Source organism: Teleopsis dalmanni, chromosome X (assembly GCF_002237135.1).
Source record: "Teleopsis dalmanni isolate 2A chromosome X, ASM223713v2, whole genome shotgun sequence".
NCBI lineage: Eukaryota > Metazoa > Arthropoda > Insecta > Diptera > Diopsidae > Teleopsis > Teleopsis dalmanni.
In genome coordinates this window covers 79,128,043-79,141,399 of record NC_051848.1, presented here as the reverse complement: position 1 = coordinate 79,141,399, position 13,357 = coordinate 79,128,043, and the positions used below count along the sequence as shown (strand labels likewise).

At 29.9% G+C, this 13,357-nt stretch overlaps 1 long non-coding RNA gene across 1 annotated transcript; it reads right to left on the bottom strand.

Moving 5' to 3' along the window:
• Positions 1 to 12,120: 12,120 nt before the first annotated feature.
• LOC119687697 lies at positions 12,121 to 13,351 on the bottom strand. Its single transcript, XR_005253244.1, has 4 exons — positions 13,235 to 13,351; positions 12,700 to 13,164; positions 12,445 to 12,639; positions 12,121 to 12,394 (listed from the first exon to the last, which is right to left on the bottom strand). It is a non-coding gene; the product is annotated as an uncharacterized LOC119687697 (long non-coding RNA).
• Positions 13,352 to 13,357: the final 6 nt, after the last annotated feature.

Genomic DNA, 13,357 nt, shown 5'->3' with positions numbered 1-13,357 from the left:
TTATTACATAAAAACTTCAGAAATTACTTCTGAACTTACTTGTTATAAATATTAACAAATGTGGATTGTCTTCTTGATAACAGGTTCAAAATATTGGGTAGTATAAGTAAATAAGTAAGTAAGGGAGCTACCCTCCTTTAATTTCTTCAAGGTAGTTTAATAAAAATTACTTCCCTAGTGCCCTTAAAGTTTGCTGCGTCTTCATGATTATTTAAGTCCATAACTGCACGACAGCTCTCATTAGAAATACCACATTCTTCGTCTGCGATATTGTTTCTATTAAAAAGACTCATTTTAGAAACATCTTATTTAAACCAATTTGCTTTTTCCATGCGAAAAATGCAAGCAAAAAATATTTTCACTGAAAAAAAAGAAGATTAAAATTAAAAATATTTTGACAGCTTGTGAAAATGATATTTTTAAATGAACAGCTCTCTTAGTACACTCTATAGAATATAATTATATGTCTTAAGAATCGATGAGATCATAAGCGTTTTAAATTAATTGTCGATAATACTGCATTTTCATAATATGTTAGAAGAGTTGAGACCAAAGATCTGAATTCGGAATTCAAATTATTCCAAACATATTCCAAATAATTTATCATATTTTTCATAAAGTCATGCAATGACGTTAAAAAAAAGTGAATTAACCTCCGACTAATAACAAAATATCCAATTGAACTGTCATCAGTAGTCTTGGAAAAAATTCTTGTATTTAATTATTTGTAAATAATTTTTTGAGACTGCAAGTACCAGGAATCGAACTGGGGTCCTGCCAAATTTGAAGCTCAGAGTCAGCACACCTTAACTAACTGACACAAAGCCGTACTTTACTTTTATGTTCGCACATTTTTCTGGAGTTTTGTTAATTTTCGATAAAAGTTTTTATTAACAAATCAACTTGCTATTTTATTTTAAAACGAAATTATAATCCAGCTGTAGAATAATTGAACTAATTAATTACATTTTTATTTTTAATTGTTTAATTTCAATACTATTCTGTTTGTAAAGGCATTATTTGTTGCATGATTTATTCTTTCTTATGTATAAAAATATTCTTTCTTATGTGTAAAATATTTTTGTAAATTTTCATATATTTTTTTTTTATATAAAAATAAACTGAATTAGCCTATATGTATATATTATTATATAAAAAAAAATAATCTGCATCTAATGAACATTTTTCTGTTACTTAATACTGTGATCAAAAAATAAGCTGGATTTTTTATAACATATAAAATCTCTATGTATTCTTCTAAGAAAAACATCTAAGAAATATCTAAGAAATACATTTTTGTTAAAGTTTTTTTCCAATCCAGCAAAAAAATATTTAAGTCGATTTGCGGAATGGGATTTAGAGTGTGCAGCGATTCAGTTTTTATCTTTGCGGTCGTATAAGCTTGGGACCAGACACCACACGGAGTGATATTAGAGGTATATGGTGGTAGTGGAAGGATTTAAGGGTGTTTAAAAGCTAAATGCTAGACTCGTATTTTTTCAACATGAGAGCTGTTTTTTAACATATACAAACGAATTCACAAAAGTAGAGAAAGAAAAAGATGATTAAGCACAATTATTAACTTAGTCTCTCACGATGTTTTGAATATTAAAAGAAGTGTAGTGAAAATGATTTCATATTTCGAAATAGAAAATTTTTGTATTACTCTATATTACTTGTATTATAGTAATGGCTTTTAAGACACTTTTGTAGAGTCTGGAAGACAACGCCAATTATTACTGATTCATTGTACGTCTTAATTTTCATGGATTTTGTTTCGAAACTTAATGGCTGCAGACCACCCTACGGCATACGCAATCCGCGTTTCAATCTGACACTTTGTCTTTTTAATTTTTAATAACTTTGTTTCAGAAGTCAGAAAAAAAATACTACTAGATATAAGGCATAATCTATACATTTTATATAATATAATATCGCTTAACTTTATGTAATATCGCCAAACACAAATAGATCTGTGCGTGCCAGACAACCAAACAATTAAACCTGAACAGTTAGACTTATCGGATCTCGTTAATTAGATTTGGAAGAGCATAAGGTTTAGCAAGCCCATAAAGTTATAATGATAACAGCGGTTAACACCTGATTAAATCTTTGACGAGCAATTCGGCGAGTATTTGTTTGGAAGTGTTCTAGCAACTTAACCTAACCTAAAACCACAGGAGTCAATCATTGCATTATTTCAGGTTTTTGCTCTGCTTTTAACTGCATTTTTTAGTAGTTGCTTCTAATTTTTAAACAAAATGATATTAATTATAATTATTATATTAATTAATATTGTTGTATTAATGATTATTACAGCAACAAGAATAAGTGTTCGGTCAAAACTTTCTCCTCAATTGAAATCAAGAGAACTATAAGTCAATACAGCAAGTACATGGAAGTGCTATACTTGTAAATATTTAAGGGGCGAAGGTATAAATGAAGTAATTAAACAGTTTACGAGTAGTATAAGTACAGCAATAAAAAAAACACAAAAACAACAATAAGAATATACAAAATTATATTAAACATTTACATATAAAAATAAAAAAATAAACTTTTGACATGCGAAACTCAACACAGAGTAAAGGAAGCATAATCGCACACAATCAAAATATGAAGTGGCTGTCAAAAATTAGGAAATTAGTGAGGCGGAAGTTGGTGGGTCGATTGGTCGTTAGCTACTTTCAGGTACTGGTAGTGGGGAGAAGTCCTTACGATTCCGGCCAAAATGCCTATGAAACAACTCAATTTACATGGAATGTTAAATAAGTGAAAATAGCAAAGAAAACGAAATCGCTTAATTGTTTGAAAAAAATTAAATGAGAAAGTGGCGAAAAATGAAGAAAAATTAAACAGCAGAAAAGACTTGAGGAGAAAGTCAAAACACTCCCAGGTGTCCTAATGTTCAAATATTTTGTTTTCCATCGCTTATTTTCCTAATGAGAAAACAACTTTTGCTTATATTCTTGAAACTTATATTTTACGAAAATATTGTTTTATTTTTTAATTACAATAATTTTATGTCCTTAAATCTAATGAAAATTGCAGCGATTTTGATAGGAAAGTGAAATTCCTTAATTGTCATAGTAGGCATAATGTCATTTAATTTCGACTTAATTAAAAAATTGTTTATAGACAGGTTTTTCGAATACTAGTAAACTGCAATAGCAAATATTTTTTATTATTTAATTAATTAAACTTTTGACTGAATATGCAGCTATTTCGGGTATTGCCAAGTCCCCATCATCAGCGATCTGGAATTATTTATTATATTTAATTATTTGTGCATAACTATTTCAGACTGCAAGTAACAAGGACTGATTGACCACGTATCCTGCCAAATTAACATATATTTGCGCAATGTGGAAGTCACATCAACTACATCGTTCCTAAAATGGAGGTTTATTGCAATCAAAAATTTATAAAATATAAAAAAAATTAAAATTAAATAATTAATCATTAATAGTAATACAAATAAATATTTTTATATATATAATCGTGTAAATAACGTTTGTAACCCTTTTCCCATTATGCTATAATGGAATTAAGTGCCTCCAGAGCGGAGACAGTGACTGAAACAAAAGTTAATAGAAAACTTAATAGAAAAAAAATTAGCATATAACATGATTAATAATTTTTAAGTTATCACAACACAAATAACTTTAAATAAATGTAAAGCGTGTTTTTTACTTTTTTCCAATACGCAATGGGTATGTGTTTCTAGAGAATATCACATTTTGATTTTACATAACATAATTTCTTTCCAGTATTAGTCTTCATCAAAAGTCAGTTGCTATAATCTTAATTGTTCAAACTTGTATTCAATCATAAGAATTATTTCAGAGACATCATGGAATATTAAACTTACTTCCTTTCTTACTCCGATTCCCTACATGCTGTGGTGAACTTCATTTAAGGTCTTAAAAAAGTTTATACTGTCTTAAGCCTCTAAAGGTCTATGTTATTTCTAAGTTTCATTAAAGGCAGATTTTATCATTATCCACTACTTTTGATATATATCGTTTTCGTGTTTTATTCCGTTTCGCAAAATGTGAAATATAGTGGTGATTTTCCAAATAGTGCCGAAGTTTCGTACTTCATTTGCAGTTATACAACATCGCACTTTTGCTTGGTATTCGTTAATAACTTTTCATTGCAAATTATATATAAAAGATACAAATTAAAATAAACACAAATAAATTTTTAAAAAATTCATTAATAAATAACTATTATAACCAATATAAAAGTCACTTCCGTCTGAAAAATTTGATGTTAAATTGCAACTAATATTCACAAAATATTGGTCTCGCCCGTGCGACTCGTGGAGTAACATTAGCATGAATGTCTCAGTATTACGTTCCTAGATTAGGTTCTTTACATAACAAAGAATATATAAATCATGCAACAAATAATGTCTCTACAAACAGAATAGTGTTGGAATTAAAAAATCAAAAAATTAAAAAATAAAAAATATAATTAATTAATTCAATTATTCTACAGCCGGTTTATGATTTCGTTCTAATATAAATACTGCAATTAATAAAATTTTCACTGCAAAGTAACAAAACTTCAAAAAAATGTGCGAACATAAAAGTAAAGTAGGGCTTTGTGTCAGTTGGTTAAGATGTGCTGACTCTGAGCTTCACATTTGGCAGGACCCGAGTTCGATTCCTGTTACTTGCAGTCTCGAAAAATTATTTACAAATAATAAAATACATGAATTATTTCCAAGACCACTGATGACGGGTATTTGGCAATACTCGAAACAGCTGTATTGTCAGCTAAAAATTCAATTAATTCAAATAATATAAAAAATAAAAATTTTTGTTGTTTTAGTTCACTACTGTTCGAATAACCTCTTTATGAAATATTTTGAAAAATGAAGTGTTCTTGCCCTCGCTTAATTTCTACAACCATTAAATTAGTTTAGTTCTAGTTAGTTGTAAAACACACATAGACCCTAGTAATAACAGATTGAGTGAAAGCTCTTTGTAGATTTTGTAGTACGTATATTTGCCAGTTTAAAAACTTGATGTCTTTTTCTATGATAGAGGCAAAAACCATTTTCTTAAACGATTTTTTAAAGCATGTTTCTACATTAGTCCTATTGATGGGACTAGACTGCAGACCATGTATGCCGTGAATCTACTATATAGGCGTAATTCCTTTGGTTCAGATTAAAACCACTATAACAATATTCTTAACTAATATATGTCGATTCAGCGGTTAGTTTTCATATTAAAATTTAATTATTTTAAACCTGAACACACATCTTGTTAACATCAACAACAAACTTTAAGCCGAAAGCTTTATTAAGATTTATTGCAAAATTGGTTTACGAAATATAATGAACTTAGCTGCACTAAAAAATAGGGCATCGAACCGGAACCGAACTGAAAACCGAAAACACCGATATTTTTGCTGGAACGAAAACTGGAAAAGAACCGAAAAAAATATATCGGTTTATATAGTTTGGTGTCTGGGCATCTGTTTCTTCAGTTGTTGATTTTTTATTTATTTATTTTTTCGAAAAATACTTTAAATTGACTAGAACTTATTACCATTAATGGGTATTCCTTTGAAATGTTGGAGTATTCAGGTTTCAAACGAATAATGAACCCAATTGTAACTGCTATGGGTAGTAATTTTGCAGTTAAAGTCGAAAACATCTAGAGACGGGTTCTAAAACTGTATCTAAAATACGTACAGTTTTAAATAAAAAACTGATTTCTTTAAAAGTTGACTACTCGACTAAATAAATCAATTTTGGGAATGAATGCACAGTTGGTACTAGACGGTAAAATAAATTTGTTTACATTGGGAATGATAAAATTGAAAAATGAACATATGGGAATTTATATCAAAAACATGGTCGAAAAAGTCTTAGAACAACACAAAATTAATGTACATCAAATCTTTGCGATTACTACAGATAATGGAACGAATACGATTTCTTTCGTAATTACATTAGGAATGTTAACAGAAGAATATTTTCTTATTTTGAATCTTAATGTGAATCTAATGATCACTTAGATGATAGCATGATTTTCGGAAATAACTTTGCTTTTAATATTGACACGGAACCGAACCGAAAACTGAGAAAACCAGTATTTTTGCCGGAACGAAAACCGAAACGGAAAAAATTCCGGTTCGATACACCAAAATTTCAGTGCGTGTTAAAAATCACTATCAGCATTAATTCAAATAATATATTTTTTTGTTACTGTGTTCAAATTGGCTTTTCATTAATTACTACTTCCATGGGATTTTTGGGCGCGTTAATGAAAATTCATTTTCACATTTTGTTGAGAGGATAAAATGTTCTGTGTTGCATTGGCATATCAACAGGACAATTATCATGCAATAGACAGCAACAAATTGCGAGTAAGCAAAGTACGAGTGGACCTCCATACATACTCGTAAGCCGGTTGAGTATGTCGAAATGCATTAGTGCCCCATTGAGACGTGGAATTGGAAATCAAAAATTGTGAATTTCGAAATGCAAATGTTTGAAATATGGGTCAAATATGGCCAGCGCGAAGTAATTATTGAACATTTATGCTTTTTATATATGCCGGAAATCGGAGAAAATTAAAATGGAATTGTGAAAGGAAAACGTAGGCTATGTATGAAAAAGAAAAACCGATTAAAAAAGCTTAAAAAACGATTAAGAGAATGTTGCAAGTAATGTTGTTGTGTATTACACTTGATATTATGAATGGTTTTTATTGATTTTTCTTTTTTTAATGTTTTTAAAGTCACATGACGATTTAAATGGCATTAAAACACTAATGTGCTTAAGAGTAATTGGTCTGAAAATTAACAAATTGTTTTCGTTTTTATGCACCAAAAGGTGACAATTTTAATGGAAAATATATTAAACATTGAACTAATTATTTCTTTTGATGAGGCAAGCAGTTTTAAATATCCTATAAAGATATTATTAGACCAGATAAAACATAAGGGTATTATTTTTACAGAGATACCAATTATTTTCACTTAGTAAATCATTTTATGTAAATCATGTAAATATGTTATAATATAATAAGCAAAAATTGGTGTGTATACGCACATACAAACATACTTTCATATTCACATATTGCAACTGGAGATGACATGCCCATTCTTTCTATTCATAGGGTGGATTGTAATGAGAATGGTGCTAAGTAATTGAGATGTGACTGAGGTTTCCATTACGTACACATATACTAATGTTGCCACTGCGTAACGTTTCACTCGAATGGCTTAAGAACAAAGAATTTGTTTGCTGAGAAACAGGTAAACGAACATAGCTAAATGGATCTGCTCATTAAGCCATTCAAAAATATATATGGATTAATTGATCTATAAACCACTTTATGTGTGTTTGTTTATGCCTACTCACGAAGCATCTAATGCGCATAAATCCGTTTCTTTGCTGGTTTGACAAAGTTATCAAAAGTAAACTTTCACCAGAAAAGCCAAAAGCTTTAACAGTGATGACATGTGGAGCCATTTTGAAAACAATGCTTAGTAAAACACGCCGCCTCCTAGCAACTTTAAGGACATCACAATGGGCCATATCTGTGTTCGGGTGTAAGTGTTGGTGTTTGATTTAACATTCAAACCTGAACTAAATAATCTATGTCCTTTTTATTTCTTCAGAAACTTAATATACACTGGCTTAAAATTAGTTGTGAACTAAAACTGCAAACATCGTTGAATATAAAATCGGCACCTCCTAATTCTATATGCCAGTTGCTGAAGTGGTACTTAATGTGTAAACGTAACATGACTGTTCTCCCAGTATTAAGAGAGATTTGATCAAAGAGATAGTTTTGAAACGAAACTAAAGGCCAATTTAACACACAACAAAAATGTTATTGTCAGTTTAGATCTTAAGTGCTGTAGATTTTATAAGTGCTGTACAAATTTCTTTGAAAAACTCTCTTCAAAGCGTTGCAAATTGAAATATTACAAGGATATCCCAACCTACAACAGGCGGCTATATAGCTAATAGCACCAGTGTTTGCAATGACAACTAATGGAAAAATTAATTACCTCATTATAATTACAATGTTTTGCCTTTGGTTGTGATAAAAAGTGACGTATTGTAAGCTATTGGTATATAACAGATATATGTGTAAAAAATAATTATATTAAGTAGTCCCAAAATAGAAAAGCATGTTTATTACTAACATGGAACAATTACATATACGATACTTTCAGCTTAAACTGAAGTTAAGTGAACTTAAAAAAAACTTGTATATTCTAAGTAAAGAATGACTGCTCTATTGTTTGATTTTAAAACTTTTGCATCGATTTTTCTACAGCAGTTTTTCTCTATGGCTGCGTAATGTAATTTGCAATAGAAAGAGTGCAACAAAAACTACGCAGTATTGTCAACCGCTGTTTTCGCAGAATTCTCCGCGTCTTTTAGCCAAATACTATTACCAACGAGGTACTGTGGTCCAGAACAAATATGAGTTCTGAAGTAGAACAGAAACATAAAATATTAGCATCAGTACAACGAACGGCAACCCTGAGAGTTGCTTCAGCATACCGTACAATATTTGACGCAGATTACGTATAGACCTAACAACCCAAGAAATGAAAATACGGTGGCAATATAAGCAGCAACAAAATACAACGCTAAATGATCTAGAAGCAAAACTACATATTCAACAACTGTGGCAACAAAGATGGAATGGAAAAACAATAGGAAGATGAACAGCAAGATTGATCCTAGATGTGGCGAAATGGTCAGATAGGAAAACGGGCGAAGTAAACAATTACTTAACTCAATTCCTTTCTGGTCATGGATATTTTCAAAAATACCTTTACCGCATTGGCAAAGCAAATCATCCGAAATACATATACGGAGACTACACTGAGTACACCATCTTCAAATGCAACAGATACAACACCGCAAGAATTTCACTAGAAACAATAGTCGGTGAAATAAACGTCAAAAATATCACAACAAAAATAATTAAAAATAAAAAATAAATTAAAAATAATCTAAATAAAACTGGACAACCATAGACCGTTTTGTTACGATCATACTCAAACGGAAAAAATATGATATAGAATCTTGGAAATGGCTAGTTTTTAAAAAAAAGGGAAAAACAAACAAATCTAAGCGAGGTCTGGACGCAGGTTAACGAAGAAAAACAAAAAACAATTTTTAATGGAAAACCAACATAGGGACCTTATCCTGAAGTATTCCCGATAAAGTTCCAGAATAGAAACGGTCTGGTACATGAGGGGGATTGTTTTTAGTCCGTGCAAACCGAGCATACCACTATTGTGACGACATAATGACAATCGTTAAGCATTTTAAACATCCACTCCGCAAAAACAATCAAAAAGAACAAATATGAGAGGTATAAGTATTGATATTCGGAGAAGAAAATGTCGTTGAATTGGCAAATCACTGTGCAAACCTCTAGACTTTATCGAAAATATGGTCCTGAAATATAATCCCCAAGGTAACAGATGCAGATGGCGGGCTTGCTCTACATGAAGGCGTTTTGCTTTAAATGAAATCAATGCAAACATACAAAGCAGAAACTACAGCAGTAACAGCGCGATCAGTGATATCGCTTTGCAAAGAAGGCAATGGGAACTACTTATAGATAACATGTGCCCAGTATAAAAAGCAGCTCGAAATCAATTGTTTCACATCGAGCAAAAGCAAGGCTTTAATAATAATAATAACATCGATTTTTTTATAAATAAAAAATGACTATTTAATCTCATTGAAGTCTTAGACACATCAGAAAATATTGATTACTCTGTCTTCAGTTTCTTAAAACCTTAATATACTCACATATAATAAAATTTTAATTAAAATTATTCTTTATTATAAATTCAATCCATCAACAATTAGTGTTTTGTGAAAGATTCCTAAAAGGCAAAAAACTATTTTTGCTTAGGTGAATATATTTTAACGCTTCCTTTTAAGGAATATATTTGCTATTTGAAGAAGTGAGGAAATACTTTCTTTCTCTATGTGCTATTTGCACTACATAAATTGAGTTTTTAGTGCAGCAAAGAAAATGAAGGCTAGAAAAAAGATATTTTGACATAAATCTTGCAAAAAAAATTTTTCTTAGTACGAAAACAAAATATTGGAAATAAATGCTTGCATTGGAGCTATTTTCAACAACTATATTGAGTTTAATCACGGAGTGTACAAACTCATTTTGGTCAGTTTTTTTGGTTCCGCTTATTAAAAATAACTTTACACAAAAAACCTTAACAAAAATGTTTTCTTGTTTGAGGCAGTCAACATAACAGCAACAGCAACATCAACAGCAACAATAATAGCAACAATAGCAACAACAACAACAGGAATAGCAGAAATAGCAGCAACCACTATAGCAATATTCTGGTACGGAAATGAGAAATGTATTCATCTTTGGGAATTTTGTCAATATTGACACTATTTCGATCGGCGAAAGCCTTTGGAAAGTCAATAACATAGAAGTAAAAAAAATAAATTTAAAATAAAAAAATTCTATAGACAATTATATGCTAAAAAAACCATGTAAAAGAAGTTAGATAAGAAAATTTTCTAACATGTCCAATAAGTGAAGAGGAAACATAATCGAAAAAATAAACTTTTATTTGACTTCTTCTCAGCAAATCGAAATAAGATTATTTAAACAGATAGCAAAAGATACAAGAACATAATTCTCTCCAGGATACTGCAGGCATTCAAGTCAGGGTGAATGTATTCTGTGTCCATTTTGTTGTTGTTTTTTTTTCTGGAGTTTGTGTGTACAATTTTTTCAAGGCATCAAAGCTCATAACTGAAAGCAATTTTCTCTGGAATGTCGTCACCCCGAAACTCAGGCACTGTTTGTGAAAATTGGTGGAAAAATGTGCGATTTCCATGTCTTTCATGCACAGATATGTGTCGTTTTTATTGAAACAACCTTGTTTGGACATGAAACTGCAAAGCACAAGTATATTAAATGTAAAAAAAAACTAATATAAAAACTTTAAATTATTGCTTATGAAAAATTTGGACTAATGTCCTACTAAAATTTGCTTAAGTAAATATTTGGTAGAATGTTTGGTGTGTTTCTGTGGGATAAAAGTCAGTTTACTTGATTCTAAAAAGACAAACAGTAAGTTTATTGCAAATTTTGTATAAAAGAAAGTTATTACAAGGATTCTGGAAAACTTTCAAGCATATTCTGAAATTAAAATCTAAAAATGCAATAAACCAAAGTTATTACAGTGTAGTACCACTATACATTATTAAGTGCGATTCTACTTAGCTGACTCTGTCTACCATTAGGCAATTATTTTATTAAATAAAATTTGACAGTTGCAAATGCCCACCTTTTGAAGAATTCAACCTTTGTAATTATCAAAAGTACAAAGAAGGCTATTATAACAACAAAGGCACTGCTGAAGAGTGGCAAATTATTGTGCCAAAAACCACACAAAAATTGATTTCTTCGATTCTAAAGCAAATAGTAGCTGTTATTATGGTAAATAGAAGAGCTAAATAAATATTAATTTATTTATAAAAAACTAAATATTAATTGTTATTGAAAATATTTTTTTTTAATTTGTTTTTTAATTTTTGCGAAATCTTCTAGATACTATATTCGTGTGCTTATTTTATTTTTCATATTATTTTTATATTTATTAAGAGGGCCATTCTGGTAAAGATCGTTAAAAGTTTTCCGTAAGGTCGACCTTAAAATCATTTGTAAGATTTTAGCTATTCTGCGTCACGTCTTCCAAAAAAAAACTTTATCAATTGTAATTCGTGGTAGAAAGCTGTTTTGTTCCATTTATTTGTGATGAAATCAAAAACAGCTGCTAATCGCTATCGCATGCAAGTAAATAATTGAATTTTCAAGAAGTATGTTCCATTATTATATATATTTAAATATAAATAATTATTTACTGAATTTTACTAATGTCAATAACAAAAATAATGTTAGCTATTAATGCATTAACACAGCAGTGGCAAAAAAAAATAGTTAGTCAACATGTTTAGTGCGTAAACCTCATTTAGTGAGTTAGGCCGGTTGAGAACTTGTATATGAAAACACTATAAGTAAAAACAGTTTTTATATTTTTTAATTTTTACAAAAAAAGAAAACTAAACAATTAAAGTAATTCAATCAAAAATTTTTATTTTGAGTATTAGTGATACCAAAAAATGTACTCTGTATTTTCAAAAGCAGTGATGCTTTTGTGATGCTCGATGACTACACAAAAGATCAAAATCAAAAATCGATGCCGCATCATACAAGCACAGTTTTGTACCAGTTGTAATCACTAGTCACATTTGTTCCAAAACATTCATTCAGATTTGGTCAGATATTTGTCATTTCGCATCGTCATCTTTAAGCTGTCCAAATGTCCAAATAGATCTGCTAATCTAAAGTTTTATTTTTAAAACTTATATTGAATAATAAATTTAAATCGTACCTTCATTCATGTAATTTGTATGTATTATTATCAGGCTTCTTATTGAACAAGGACAACACCATTCATATCAGATACACATCCACATATTATCGTTTCCACACTCACAGGAAGTACTATTTTATGGCTCACACACCCAAAATTGATCCATTATGGTTGATTGAATTACCATAATGGTTATGGTTAAAAGTTCAAAAGCTATTAAATAAGACAAATAAGTTTATAAAATGTTCACGACATGAAAGTTTTGATATTTACCAACAATTAATTCTAACATATATAAACTTATTAATTGAAACAGTACTCAAACTGATGATGTTTGAATATTTCAAATTCAAAATTAAATGGTATTATATATGGTAAATCCTTTCCGTTGTGAATTGCGAAAGTACTTATAAGGTATATTTTATTTTATATTATAATTTTCAGTTGTACTAGTTAGTAATATTAGTCCATTATTACAGGATTGTACGATTTCTGATTTTTTGGGGTTTCAGGATTCAATGCTCCCGTTTCGTTCATTAAGATTTACTTGTGAATCTTATTTAACATAAATCTCACACAACACTCAGTGTAAATTCCAAATACTCTTGAAACACATCATACCAATAATTTATATGTTAAGTACAGAAATTTGACGGACCGTTGTCTTTTCAGTATTTGTAGCATCCAATTAATTTTTGCAGAACTTACTTTGCCGTATAGTAAAAAATACAGCTGCATCTATAGTATATATATAAAATAGTAGAGTTTAATGTTGAAATATGAGAGTAAATTATTTTTGATTAGTTACCCATATTATTTTATTAAGTTTCTTTTATATATGTGTCCCGAAATGCAGTGGTGGGATGGAGGGGTGCAGGGGTAGAGGGGTGGAGGGACACCATCCATTTATCCAATAGAGTAGAGTTAAATA